The sequence below is a fragment of the Rhamphochromis longiceps genome, linkage group LG16 (genome assembly GCF_057381845.1).
Source record: "Rhamphochromis longiceps isolate RC_006_pf linkage group LG16, R_longiceps_female_GT1.1, whole genome shotgun sequence".
NCBI classification, from domain to species: domain Eukaryota; kingdom Metazoa; phylum Chordata; class Actinopteri; order Cichliformes; family Cichlidae; genus Rhamphochromis; species Rhamphochromis longiceps.
Genome location: NC_140572.1, coordinates 32548726 through 32563406, shown reverse-complemented (window position 1 = coordinate 32563406; position 14681 = coordinate 32548726). Strand labels below are relative to the sequence as shown.

Below are 14681 nucleotides of genomic sequence, written 5' to 3'. Positions count from 1 at the left end.
TCTGTTCACCATTTCCCACTTACTTTGTTCTTTCAGTGCAGTTGGAAACACCATGAATGGTAAACTGAATCACTGGATGTGGTCTGGCCACACTTAACATTAAATCCAAACACTGCAACAACAATTTCTTGGTGGGCCTGAAACTCAGACTCACCTGTAGCAAGCACTGCCTTTTATTTGCTAAAGTGGCTGAGTGGTGCTTAATTATTTCCAAGACCCACCGTACAGTAAATAATGCGTGGGTGTTTGTTTCTAACTTGGGCGTTGATTTTCAAGCCGGATGAAAGACAGAGCTGAGCTTTTGCTGCTCATTGACTCCTCGTATTAATTTCTCTTCAGTCTGCTCTAAAAGCAACTCTCATATGATCCACCTCTGATTTGCATTGCAAAACAAGTGTCATTGTCAAAGTGCACAACATTAAACGTGTTAATCATGCAACCTAGTAATTTCAGATGTTTATCGGAGACGAGAAACAGCATGACACTGGGGCATAATTCAACTACCAACTTTGACACTTGTTTTTTCATAAAAGAAAAAAGATACAATTGAGACGTGTATATTATACTGTCACTTTCCAATACAGTAGGGGTTGCACTCAAACACATTACGTTCACAAAACAGAGGTTATAAATTAAGTAGGCAACCAAAACAATTAATGACCCAACAAAAGGGGACCAAATGTACAGGCTGCACTATAAACTTTCATAGCTCTTTGTCATTTCAGTTATAAATATGTAAACAATATCTGGCATGGATAGCACTGTGTAAAGAAAAGAACAGATTTTTCTTATGGTGCAAAAATGGATTTATGAACTATGCTCATAGTTGTACAGTTGGAGTAACCAAACGAATCTTAAAACCTTATTTGGATTAGTTCTCAATTTTATAGTAAATTTGTTCTTTAAGACTAGCTGCACCCAAAAAGCCTCTATATTCTTGGTGGTCTTAATCTAGTCAAATCAGTTTGTGTGTCAACAGGCAACTTCTAATAACCATGTTAACAATATTTGACTGACACTCATGTATTTCTGCTCTTTTATGGTTGAGTTTACAGTTTGTGGCAAAAAAATAAAAAAATAAAATGAAATAAATATAATAACATTTGTGTAATTATGGATCAGTGGAATACAACAGGACAATATGTCTATCATGGGTGTGTGTGAATGTGTTTGTCTTTATCATTTATTTATTGACATTGTTATGCTAATGATTTTTTTAAGTGTGTGCACACAGACGGGAGTGGTACCTTATTGTCATTGTACCCAGTGAAAAAAAATTAAAATCATTCTATTCTATTCGATTACAGTTTCCTTTAATTCTGTGTTACTATTACTTAAAAAAAATTCAAATTATAAACTGCCTACTTCATCCTATAACAGACACCTCTCATTGGTCCTATATCCTGGATCTCTGACATTGCATCCTCCAAAATCTTGAGCAAACTTGAGACACAGTGGAAAGAATAAATGGATGTTTCACTTGTGCTGGCCTCAGCCTGATTAGATTTCTTCCTTCAAATCCACAATATGAAAACCTGACTCAAGAAAATAAATCATGAGGTAGACAAAACGTGATAGATGACACGATGCTGTGGCAGGCTTGATTTATATTTTCTATACACACCCTTAACTTTTTACCAACTGACATCTTTCCAAAATCACAGTCAGAAAAAGGGGTTTCAATTAAAGATCAACAATAACTAGTACATTGTAACAAAGTATATTTTTTTCATTGGCATAAAAACTGGTACCAACTGTCAGAAACAATGTGCAGAGCTGTAGTAACTACAGAGGGATGCAGTTGGTGAGCCAAACTGCTAAAGAGAAAGTGTTAAGAAGAGGTGACGATTAGTGATCATAAGTATGGCTCCATGCTAAGAATTATAGTTTAAATTTTGCTTTCAGAGTGTTGATGTCTAGAGAAGGTCAGAAAGAGTAGGACCAAAGGTGCCCATGGGGGAACTGTGGTACTGCATGAGGAATTCAGGAGTGGCAGAGAAGTATGTGAAGGTGGTGCAGGACATGTTTGAGGACAGCGAGACAGCGGCGGGATGTGCAATCAGTAGGATTGACAAATGGGTTCAAGGTGGGGGTGGGATTATACCAGGGATCAGCTTTGAGACCCTTTGCCTCCTGTTTGCAGTGTTGATGGACAGGCTGACAGATGAGGTCAGGCAAGAGTATCTGAGGACTATGATGTTTGCAGATGACATTCTGATGTGTAATGAGAGTATGGAGAAGGTGGAAGAGTGCCTGGAGGTATGCTCTGGAGAGAAGAGGAATGAAAGTAGAAGCGATACAGAATAAATGTGTGTGAATGAGAGGGAGACAGACAGAAAGGTGAAGCTGCAAGGAATAAAGGTAGTGAAGGTAGATGAGTTTAAATACCTCAGGTTAACATCCAAAGCAATGGACATTGCACAAGAAAGTTGAAGAACAGAGTGCAGGAAGAGTGGAGTGGGTAGAGATGAGAGCTAGGGTTGATTTGTGATGGAAGGATAGCAGAAAAAGTGAGAGGGAAGGTTTACAAGATGGTTATGAGACCTGTTATGAGGTATGATTTGGACTCAGTGTCACTGATAAGACAGGAGGCAAAGTTGAAGATGTCCCTCAAAGGGACAGCTCATGTCAAACAGTTTAGAGACAAAGTTAGAGAGGCAAGTCTGACACAGTGGATATATGTTGATATAATGGAGAGAGGGCTCTGAGATTGAGCTGCCATGTTTGTTTTAAAATCAAGCCTCTTACTTAAAAGATAAATGTTTAAGAGAAAAACGTTTACAATGAGAGGTGTAAAAACTGTTTTGTCAATTTGAATGAAACAGGACTCAAAATTTAGTTATGGATTTATACATGTTCTGTGGTTCCAGCTGCAGAATGCTGCACATTTGGGATCGAGTCTGCACTAGTCTACACCACCCTATAAAGTATTTGCCTTGTCAGTCAACTGATCGCTTTAAAATGCATTGCCACTAGTGTCAGTGGGAGGATGATGTCAGAGGATGTGAGGAGGTTGGGGATGAACTGCCTATAGAGCCGCCTTTGTCTCAAGAAGTCTATATTTAAACCCGCCATGTTTAATTCATCCTCAACCATCATCTTTTCGCTCAGGCCCTGTATGTGAAGCAAGACAACAAATGAACCGGGGACTTAATGAAGTGAAATGTCACAGCCCTGCGGTGGGGTTGTGCAGGTTATCGATGAGATATGAATGTCATTCCATAATGCATCGGCCTTAGTGACCCATGGGAAAAGCTGCTCAGAGGGTTGTGTGTAAAGTGGATATACACTTGAGTGACACCAGCCACAACTGATCCATAGAAAGTAGTATTAACTCCAAATACATTTGATAAGAAATTCAACGGTGGGGAGGTTAAACTTGAAAGAATCATTTTCACTTCTATTACTTCTGCTCCTTCACTTCTTTGTGATACATGTAGATATTCATCAGTCCCTTTCTGCAATGAGCTTCCATAGACATAGAAATTGCCTGAGGTAGATAATAAATAACTATGAATATGAAATCTTAATTCCGTTGTACCAAAATGTTGTTCCTGTGGTTCACTTTGCTGAATACCACCGCACAGGGACCACTGATTAAACAGGAGAAGTTTCAGACTGTATACACATGAAAAGTCTTATTGCTGACATCCTTGGTTGAATTACACAGTGAACTATGAACTGCTGAATAAATTGAAATTATTATTTTTTTTAAAGAATTTGAGTCTAGTTAATGTGCTTGCTTAACCTTTTAACATTCAGCTGGTCACCAGTGGGGCTGGGGTTTTGGGGAGTCAAGTTATCTTCTCTCTTTTTATAAAACTTTTACTTATTTAGAATATTTGAAAAGAAAAAAGAAGCCTCTGGAACAGAAAAACTGTGCCGGAGAAAGTTATGGGAATTCATTTGAAAGATGAAATAATATTTTAGTTAAGTATTTAGCATGTGGTTAATGCAAAACCGAACCTACTTCTAACCATTCCTCTAACCCCAACCATAGGTTAACAGGTAAGTTTTGATAATGTCTCAGATTGGAGGCCATGTTTTTCAACTCTTAGAAAAAGGAGGTAAACTCTTGACAACAGTCTTCAAGACAGGATCACGATTGGCTCAAAATAAAGTAGGGGTGGCACAGTGGTGGTTTGTTGGTTAGCACTGCCACCTTACAACAATTAAAGGCCAGCTGTGGCCCTTCTGTGTTGAGCTTATATCCTCCCTATGCCTGCATAGGTGCTCTCTAGGTACTCTAGCTTCCTCCTATAGTCTAATAACATGCATGTTAGGTTAATTGGTGATTCTGATTGTGAATGATTATCTGTCTCTTTGTGTTAGCCCTGCGATAGATTAGAGATCTAAGGGTGTGCTCGTCCCATGACAGCTGGGATAGGCTCCAGCCTCCCTCCTCATAACCCCGAATTGGATAAGTAGAAAAAACACTTTTTCTCATGTATTTTTAGATCTCTTGTTACCTGAACAATTTTTAACCTTTCCAGCCTTTACCATGACACTACCATACATAAATTCCTGATATTATATGTCCAAGTGCTTCTGCTGTTAATGATCACCAGAACTGACAGAAGGAGGCAGCATAAATGTTTTACTGTCACTGCTATGCTACCTATTAATTTGTCGAGGACCATTTTGTTAGAACAAGGTCATGATTTGGGTAGAAAAAGAACCTTATTAGGTTGATATAAACTTTACAATGCTCTTTTTTCTAAGTTTCCAGTGAGCCAATTTTCATATGTGGACTTATTCTACATGCCATTAGATTAAATTTTGAACAGAACAATAGATCATAATAACAGCTTGGTCGTAATAACAAAGTGGCCATTTTCTGGAGTTTTAGATGTTTGAAGGTGTTTCCCAAAGAAATGCTTTCAAATCAAGGCTGGATATGTAAATGCCAGTTTTCCCCACTACAATGAACCTTCATTAACTCTGGGACTAATTAGGTGAATTCTGGCACTAGCTTAAATTTAAATGTCAATGTTAAATGTCAAATCCAGTGCAAAATATATGGTGCTGTGTTAAATCAGTTAGAGGAAAAGATCGAGCAGAATGACTTGGAGAAATTTAAGGTTCAGAAAGCATTGTCATATTTACAGACCAGCATTCTTCCCAGGCAGAGCTCATTGAATTCTGACTGAATAAGATATACAGTTTATTATTATTTGATCACACTTGTACTTACTAATAATAACCAAGAATGCTAAGGAGTTCGATAATATTGTATTTGTCATAACAATTTAAAAATGCTGTCAAAAATGCTTTAAAAAAGCTTTTCATGTGTCTGAACTTGTGGACATAAACCAGATGCACTATCAGAATCTAGCATTTTAGGTATTGTCCTTTCTACCACAGGTGACAGCTCAAAAACTGCATTTATCATGGCGCTTCCTCAAGAGTGTGCAACATGGGCAGGAAGAAATAAACGGCAGAGTTACACAAATTCAAGCTGAGTGACTGAAATATACAGCCTGATACACATTCAAGTGTAAACTGTAAAGTCTAAAGAGTTGCTGTCATTGTGATAGTGACCACTTTCTGTTGACTCCTACTTTGACTGTCCTCTGGAATTAAAGGATGGGAGTCAACAACTGATGCTCAAAGTCAGACATGGGTACAGTAGCCTATGAACAGAGCCCATGGAAACAGCTTATATCAACCCTATCCTCTCCCCTTCCCTTCACTACCTTCTATGCAGTTTAGAATCGATTATTATCATTACTACTACTACTACTTTTATTACTTCTAACTGGTCCTTTTCCTTATATCTTTTTTTGTCTGTTGTTAAACAATTTTGCCATATAGTAACGTATTAAGCCCTATATTATTACCAGTGTTAACCTCTATAAATAATATAAACATTGATAGTGTTAAACTACAAATATGTCTGGACAATATAGCTGCAAGCACTGATGTTAGAACCTGTATTATTAAATACCATTTGATCATAACATTAGAATGCTTTTCTTATATCGTACTGTTAATATATTCAGGTGGGTCTTGCAAATATTAAACATTTTCATTATTTATTGACATGTTATATTGTAAGTCTAATATTCTATACATTACATAACTGCCTTTGAGAACTTCATCTTATAGCAATAGTTATGTCAACATCTTGTGTACTAGATGTTACCACATGTACTACAATATGCTGAACTATACAAGGATGTACTGAATAAAATATCACAGTGTGCCTTCATTTTATTAGCTTCATTTTTAAGCGATTGTTATGGTTACTGAATGGCTCCCTGGAAAGACCATGTTGTGAAATTTTTATCAGCAAAAAATTTTTATGTTTTTGTTTGTGCTCAGTTTGCCTTTGAAATACACAACCAAAAAGGAACATTCATGTATATTCATTGACCATTTTAAATTATACCAGAGGAGAGAATAACATCCTAAACCTTTTTGTCTATTAGTGTAATTTGTAATTTATAAAAGAGTTGTGGAGTGGACTTAAAATCTTACCAAGGTGCTCAGAAGACACCATGATATTGTTTTAAAATGTACTTTAAAGTTCAGAATGAAAAAAACAAAATAGTGTTGCTGATTCATCGAGCTTTCATTATTCTCTACTAAAGCATTTGGATGCAAATTGCGCTTTACTTTAATTTGTGATGCCTGTGCAATTTTAAAACCTTTTTTTTTTCTTTTCTTTTGGATGGATTCATAATGAAAACAAAATCAGTCCATACTTTCCTCTAGCCTCAGATAAAATGCTGTGAGGAGCATTCAACAGGGCCCTGTTTCAGGAAGCCGGTTTAGTGGAAAAACTGAGTAAGTATACCCTGAGTTAACGAAAACTCTGGGTTTTCGGTTTCACAAAGCGAGTTCAGATGAAGCCTCAGTGAGTCACTATGACGACACACTCCGTGAAGCTAACCTGCCCCCTAGCAGGTTTACTACAACTAACCCTGACTGTCTCCGCCCCTTTGTCGGAAACCTGACAGTAGGAAGTGTCGGACATGGCGTGTCCCTTCCTTGAAGAGCCAGTAGATCGTGAAGCCCAAATTCTCCGCAGAGCTCTCCGCCGGGAGAGAGTGATTAGAGCGCGTTTGGACATTTTATCATTTCCTGATGATTGTCTGTGCGAACGTTACCGTTTCTCAGCACAATCTCTAAGTTATTTGGATAACATCCTCAGGCCATATATTACGCATGTGACACATCGTGGACATCCTCTCAGTTCTGTACATATTATTTATATTGCACTTCGGTTTTTTGCAAACGGGAGCTTTCTGTATAATATTGGTGACGCTGAGCACGTTTCCAAGGCTACCGTCTGTCGGGCAGTCAGGAATGTTACAGTTGCACTGAAACGTCTCCTGTACTGGTTTGTGGTGTTCCCCGGTCATAGACCCACAAGATTTATCAAAGAGGGATGCCACAAAATTGCAGGTATCAGGATGAACAAAACTTAATTTATGATGTGGTGATACTTGGACTACTACTTACATTTTACATTTATTTCCAGGGTTCCCAGGCGTGATTGGCTGTACAGATGGCACTCACATTCCAATCATTGCTCCTTCAGTAAATGAAGGAGACTATGTGAACAGGAAGTCTTTCCACAGCATTAATGTGCAGGTACATAGTTCCCTGTAGCATTTCAAACTAACAAATTATTTCATTATAGTAATGGATGCTAATTTGTGTTCTCTGCACTGTGAAGATCATATGTGATGCTGCCAACATTATCACAAATGTGGAAGCCAAGTGGCCAGGCTCTGTCCATGACTCACAAATATTCCGTGAATGTACACTGAGCACAAAATTTGGACATGGTGAGTTGAGAATACTTTAAAATATATAAAGACCAATTGCTTCAGAAGTGTATCCTTCTGTCTTAGGAGAGTTCACTGGCTACTTGCTTGGTGATAGGGGGTATCCATGTTTACCCTATTTGCTTACCCCTTACTCTGGCCCTGAACCGGGCCCACAGCAGCGATATAATCTGGCTAATTGCAGGACAAGAGCCAGAATTGAAATGACTATCGGAATGCTTAAGGCCCGGTTACAGTGCCTGCAAAGACTCAGGGTCACCCCAGAAAGGGCATGTGACATTATTGTGGCATGTGTGATTCTTCACAACATTGCCACAATTAGAGGAGAACACTGTCCTTCTGAACCAAACATCAGCAGTGATCCAAACCATGAACATCCTGACCCTCGCACGGACATACAAGATGGAAGAGCAGTCAGAGACACCATATGTCACAATCATTTCTTTTGACCCATCACCTCAACATGTTGAAAGAGGAATAAACAGATTTTTTGTTCAACTGGCTTTATTGGTCGCCTGTGTTTCCTGTACACAAAGTATTAAAAGATGTAAACCTCATAAAGTGTCTCTGTTGCTTCCTCCTCTGTAACAGCTGTCAATGTTTCTTCATTATTTTCCTGTAGTAAAGAAATAAACAACATTGCTGTTCTACTGTAAACTCATATAATCTGTGGAGTATTACTCACAACTGCATGTTGGTCTGGCTCAACAGGAGGCTGCACCAGATGCAGTACACCATCACCATCAACTGATAGAATATGAGGTTTACACAGGTCACTTATAACTTACAAGGGACCAAATGGCAATTAACAAACATACCAATCACCTTACACTTCATTGTCATTATGCTCTCAAAGACAACCAAGACTGAGGGAAGGCAAAATCAGTAGGAAAATAACTTCACTACAAAATAATCCATTATGGTAAAGAGTTTATCAAATGAATGAGTAGCAATGCAAAGGTGACTGTGAAGAAAGGATGTATGCACATCATGTATTATTTTGAATTTACCCCCTATGTAGGCACTTGTGTCTTGCGGGGTTATTGACTCAGAGGATGTCCCCGCAGAGATGCCTTCGGCCACAGGGCGCCCACTGTTTTGGCTGAGGGCCAACTGCTCAGCCTCTGTGAGTGGTGGTGGTGGAGGACCCCCACCTGTTTTTCGGGCCTCCGCTTTTTTTCTGTTGGCTATAACGGGCCACATTTGAGCATACAGAGTAAGCAAATATGTACTTGTAATGTACTCAGATAATTTCAATAAGTCCTTACAGAAAGAAAATTAATGTAGCCTCTAACTGCAATTGATTTACATAGGACAAACAGACCAAGCACTATGGCTCATAATACAATTACACCTTACCTGTTTGGACTATATTTTTATATTTCATTTTTACTTGCTGCCAGGCACGTTTGGGGCCTGTTGGGTTGCACCTGCGCTCACATCACATCACAAAATAAAATGTATAAAATAACAAATAAAATAACATATGATAAAATAACGTGTTAAATGGGTGGAAATCCCTAGATCAATGTTTATATTAACACTCACGCATTGACTCTGTCGGCTATGTTTTGCCATGCATGCTCCCTTTGTTTTGCAGCTGAGGCTGTGTTACTTTTTTCTGCAAAATTTGCATGTTATCGGCATATGCTGCCATCAGAATTTCGGCCTCAAGCGCTGTGAAATACATTGACCGCGCCTTCTTTCCCTCCGTCTCCATGGTGACTCGCGTAATCTGTGCTCCGCTTATCAGGGCTTTATGTATCCTCGTCCGCGCGCTTCACTTGGGGTTAAAGCAACTCCGCGTTGATTGAACTAATTGTTATCAGCCTTTCTGAAACCGAATATTCCGAGTTGGACAGTTCGGGGTTACTCAACCCTGAGTATCGTTTTTCACTCTGAGTTTTCTAAACCGGCTTCCTGAAATAGGGCCCAGGTCTAAAATGTTGACCTTAAAGTTCACAAACCTGGACTCAAAGCGGTTTTACAGGCAGGTAAGAAGGAAATACCTGACATTTTTTCCATTTATCCTCAAACAGACACTTATGATTTTGAAATGTGGGTAATTTTAATAAATAAGAGAGACGAAGTAGTTGGAGACAGCCTTTGAAACGTTTCTGCTGCTCTTCTCATTAAGCAAGCTGAGTACTCTCACAGTGAATGGGTTAAGACTGGTGCTTTTAACTCACTGGAGGCCTGCTGTTGAGACCTGCCAGCTCTTCACCTTCCCCAATATATCACTGTCTTCCCTCCACAGCCAGGTGAAAGCCAATCAATACCCTTGCCTCATTAGAACCCAACTGAATGGCCTTTAACAATTTAGAGAGAATTTCCCCTTATTATCGTGGCACAACAATATTCATCAGGGAGCAGAAATTACCAGCATTTACAAAAATCTTCATCAATACATCAGGACTCAGCTGTTCTGAGTAAAATCTGAGAAGAGCCCTAAACTATGTTATTTTGAATTCATATGAAACTGCTGTTATTGCATTATGTTTTGGGGATTTCTTTGTGGTTTATTTTTTTAATCCTGTCTGTGTGGCCTGGACGTTACCTGTTAATCAGAGTTAGTGAGGACATGTCTGCATGATTACGTCCTTAACAATGAGGAGTGGTAGGGTAAAATAGAAGTAGGGTTTCTGAAGCCAAAGGTGTCTCTTAAATATCTAAGGTGAATGTCAGCAGAAGCCAGGTGATGCCTTCTTGGTTTATATTTTGTGTTATCTATAACCCTATGCGCACCTGTGCAGGTGGAAGGAGCCGCACAGGTGAGGATGAAAACATATACAGTAAAGTAGTGACTGAAAAGAAGGGAAGATGGGAAGTATCAGCTTGCTGGGAGGTTTCAGTTACTTATCAATATTTTCCTTTCATTTGATGGAGTTTAATATAATAAAGCCAACCAGTTTTTCTCCCCTTCCCGAATAACAAAACTTTCTTCTTCTGTTACTAGATAACAGCCCACACTAAAACATGGCAGCACATATTCATCAGTCTCTCCCATTTTTGAGTGATCTCATCACTTTTTGACATTTAGATTTTACAGGGAGTGCAGAATTATTAGGCAAGTTGTATTTTTGAGGAATGATTTTATTATTGAACAACAACCATGTTCTCAATGAACCCAAAAAACTCATTAATATCAAAGCTGAATGTTTGTGGAAGTAGTTTTTAGTTTGTTTTTAGTTTTAGCTATTTTAGGGGGATATCTGTGTGTGCAGGTGACTATTACTGTGCATAATTATTAGGCAACTTAACAAAAAACAAATATATACCCATTTCAATTATTTATTTTTACCAGTGAAACCAATATAACATCTCCACATTCACAAATATACATTTCTGACATTCAAAAACAAAACAAAAACAAATCAGCGACCAATATAGCCACCTTTCTTTGCAAGGACACTCAAAAGCCTGCCATCCATGGATTCTGTCAGTGTTTTGATCTGTTCACCATCAACATTGCGTGCAGCAGCAACCACAGCCTCCCAGACACTGTTCAGAGAGGTGTACCGTTTTCCCTCCTTGTAAATCTCACATTTGATGATGGACCACAGGTTCTCAATGGGGTTCAGATCAGGTGAACAAGGAGGCCATGTCATTAGTTTTTCTTCTTTTATACCCTTTCTTGCCAGCCACACTGTGGAGTACTTGGACGCGTGTGATGGAGCATTGTCCTGCATGAAAATCATGTTTTTCTTGAAGGATGCAGACTTCTTCCTGTACCACTGCTTGAAGAAGGTGTCTTCCAGAAACTGGCAGTAGGACTGGGAGTTGAGCTTGACTCCATCCTCAACCCGAAAAGGCCCCACAAGCTCATCTTTGATGATACCAGCCCAAACCAGTACTCCACCTTGCTGGCGTCTGAGTGGGACTGGAGCTCTCTGCCCTTTACCAATCCAGCCACGGGCCCATCCATCTGGCCCATCAAGACTCACTCTCATTTCCTCAGTCCATAAAACCTTAGAAAAATCAGTCTTGAGATATTTCTTGGCCCAGTCTTGACGTTTCAGCTTGTGTGTCTTGTTCAGTGGTGGTCGTCTTTCAGCCTTTCTTACCTTGGCCATGTCTCTGAGTATTGCACACCTTGTGCTTTTGGGCACTCCAGTGATGTTGCAGCTCTGAAATATGGCCAAACTGGTGGCAAGTGGCATCTTGGCAGCTGCACGCTTGACTTTTCTCAGTTCATGGGCAGTTATTTTGCGCCTTGGTTTTTCCACACGCTTCTTGCGACCCTGTTGACTATTTTGAATGAAACGCTTGATTGTTCGATGATCACGCCTCAGAAGCTTTGCAATTTTGAGACTGCTGCATCCCTCTGCAAGATATCTCACTATTTTTGACTTTTCTGAGCCTGTCAAGTCCTTCTTTTGACCCATTTTGCCAAAGGAAAGGAAGTTGCCTAATAATTATGCACACCTGATATAGGGTGTTGATGTCATTAGACCACACCCCTTCTCATTACAGAGATGCACATCACCTAATATGCTTAATTGGTAGTAGGCTTTCGAGCCTATACAGCTTGGAGTAAGACAACATGCATGAAGAGGATGATGTGGACAAAATACTCATTTGCCTAATAATTCTGCTCTCCCTGTATACTCACTTTGGTAGTTCAGCCTTTAATTCCTTGCTGTGATGCCATTTTAGTTAAGTTTACATTAAGTGGGATGTTGTGGGTTGGGTTTTTGGTTTGAGGACAGTTATAAATATAGTTTTCTGATGTTTGAAGGATGAAGAGAAAGGAAGGGATCAAAGATGATCAAAAAACAAAGACAAACAAGAAACAGGAAGTTTGAAGCCTAGTCCTAAAAGTAGAATGGGTGTCTGTCTCTCAAAATCTAAACTGGGAGCTGGATCCACAAGAGAGGACCCCGACAGCTGAAGGCTCTGAGCCCCATTCTACTTTTAGAAAATTTAGAAATCACAAGTAAACCTGCAGAGAGAACTGCTTTGTTGTGATAATAGGTTGTCACGAACTGGCTCAAAGTAGGTGAGAAGGAGAGAGTTCACACAAGACATTTACTTAAATATATATAAAAAAAATCGTGTATTTTAAATTATTTTAAATTCAGTCCTGGATTTAACAGGGAGCCGATGAAGGAACAGTAATATGGGAGAAATAAGAAAACAACTGAAGTGTTTTCAAGGAGCCTTTAGAAGAGCCCGATAATAATAAATTGCAATAGTTCGGTCTATAAGTAACAAATGCATTTACACTGATTTTTCAGCATCACTCTGATATGTGGGGTGCCTCTCTGCATATGGAAAACGTGTGAAAAATTGTTCTCAATCAATGTCCAACTGACTCCTGCAAATCATACTTTAACTCATAAATAGCACTCTTTTTGATCCGATTTACACTTTGCTGTACTATTTGATGTAAAAACACATGCTTTCAATGCCAGTGAAAGGTGAGTGAGCATTCCCTCCCAATGTTAAGTTTTGTGTCATGGACAGACACTGATGATTTTATTTTCTGTTAGTGGGAAATCAATCCATGGGATTTTTTTTTCAGCTGTAATACACCTCCTTCCTCTCTGTGTCTCGGGCTGATGGACAAGCAAAGCTCTTTCCACAAAGTGTGACAGCGATATTGTTTCTCCACTTTATTGCTTCTGTGTTTTATGCTCTCTGCCTCCCTTTTTTCCCTCCACCCTAAACATCATATGCTAATACATGACAACATCTTAACAGACCTGGGCCACAAAGTGTGTTTTACTATTTTTGGTGACAGCTGTGGAGGGGCGGAATATGTAAAAAATGGAGCATCCTTAATTCAGCCTACACAAAAGAAAATGTTTTTTTTTGTTAGAAGTTTGTCTCAGCAGTGAATCACCAACGCCTGATGCACTAATGGCCATGGTCTGACTTCAGCACTGTCTCTGTTGAAAATCGCACACAGCGAGGAAGGGCAAAGGGAGAACAGTGGAGAATTCAATCTCTCCCTTTTAATCAGTGTCTCTCGCTGCTCAGAGCAGTGATAATGGGCATGTCAGGAGCGGCAAAAATAGGATGGGCTTACAGGAGCTTAATGGAAGATGGAGAAGAATGTGAGATACATGAGGCTTAGGAGGACTCTGTGTTAGTGCTGGGTGGCACTGGGGTTCACATAAACGTGGAGACATTTCAAATCACAATTTCTTATCTGCGGAAAAAATGAACAGAAAGATTTAAAATGTCCATGCATCTGAGCTGTCTGGAACCTGAAGAGCTGCCGCACGTTAGCATGCAGCCATTAACAACCTTCCCACTGTGAAACGTGTGCTATATGCACTGGCATATACGAGGAGACAAATGCACACAACCATGCACCGTATTCCCTTCACTGACGCTTTAGCAGCAGTTAACAGCACAGCCTGGGGAGCCTCTAATGTTAATTAATGGGAGGTACCAGAGCATGCAGTTCCTAATTAACCCCTGAAAATGATCCCGCAAAAGCAAGCAAGTGGAAAACTGGGCTAAAAAGAATGCATTTCCCTATTTCCAAGACCCTGTTTCCCTGCTTATGATGCATATGTTGCAAGCCTCTTTGCAGGTTATGGCAGCTGAAAAACTGATCCTTTTCTTCCTTTTCCTCCAAGTTGAGTGGCAGGGGAATAGAAATTAATTGGCGTAATTATGTGGCTAATCATAAAAATGAAAGAAAATCAAGGTGGGTTGTTGGCTCAATGCTAAAAGACTTACTGAACTAAACAGTGGAGTGATTAGGCATCCAGCAATGAAGTCTGCCGGCACACAAAGATCAGTTTCAAAGCAGAGCGTGATCTGGTACTGACATGTGATATCTGGATGGTTTACACCTTTTAAGATATTATATTCTATCTTAAGACCACACAGCCATGAAATCCACCTAGAGGCATAAAACGTTAAATGTAC

The 14681-nt window shown here is 39.5% G+C and overlaps 1 protein-coding gene across 2 annotated transcripts in view; it reads right to left on the bottom strand.

The window, feature by feature from the left end:
* dpp10 (dipeptidyl-peptidase 10 (non-functional)) overlaps positions 1 to 14681 on the bottom strand; it is a 269654-nt gene that overhangs the window by 100665 nt on the left and 154308 nt on the right. The window lies entirely within an intron of this gene.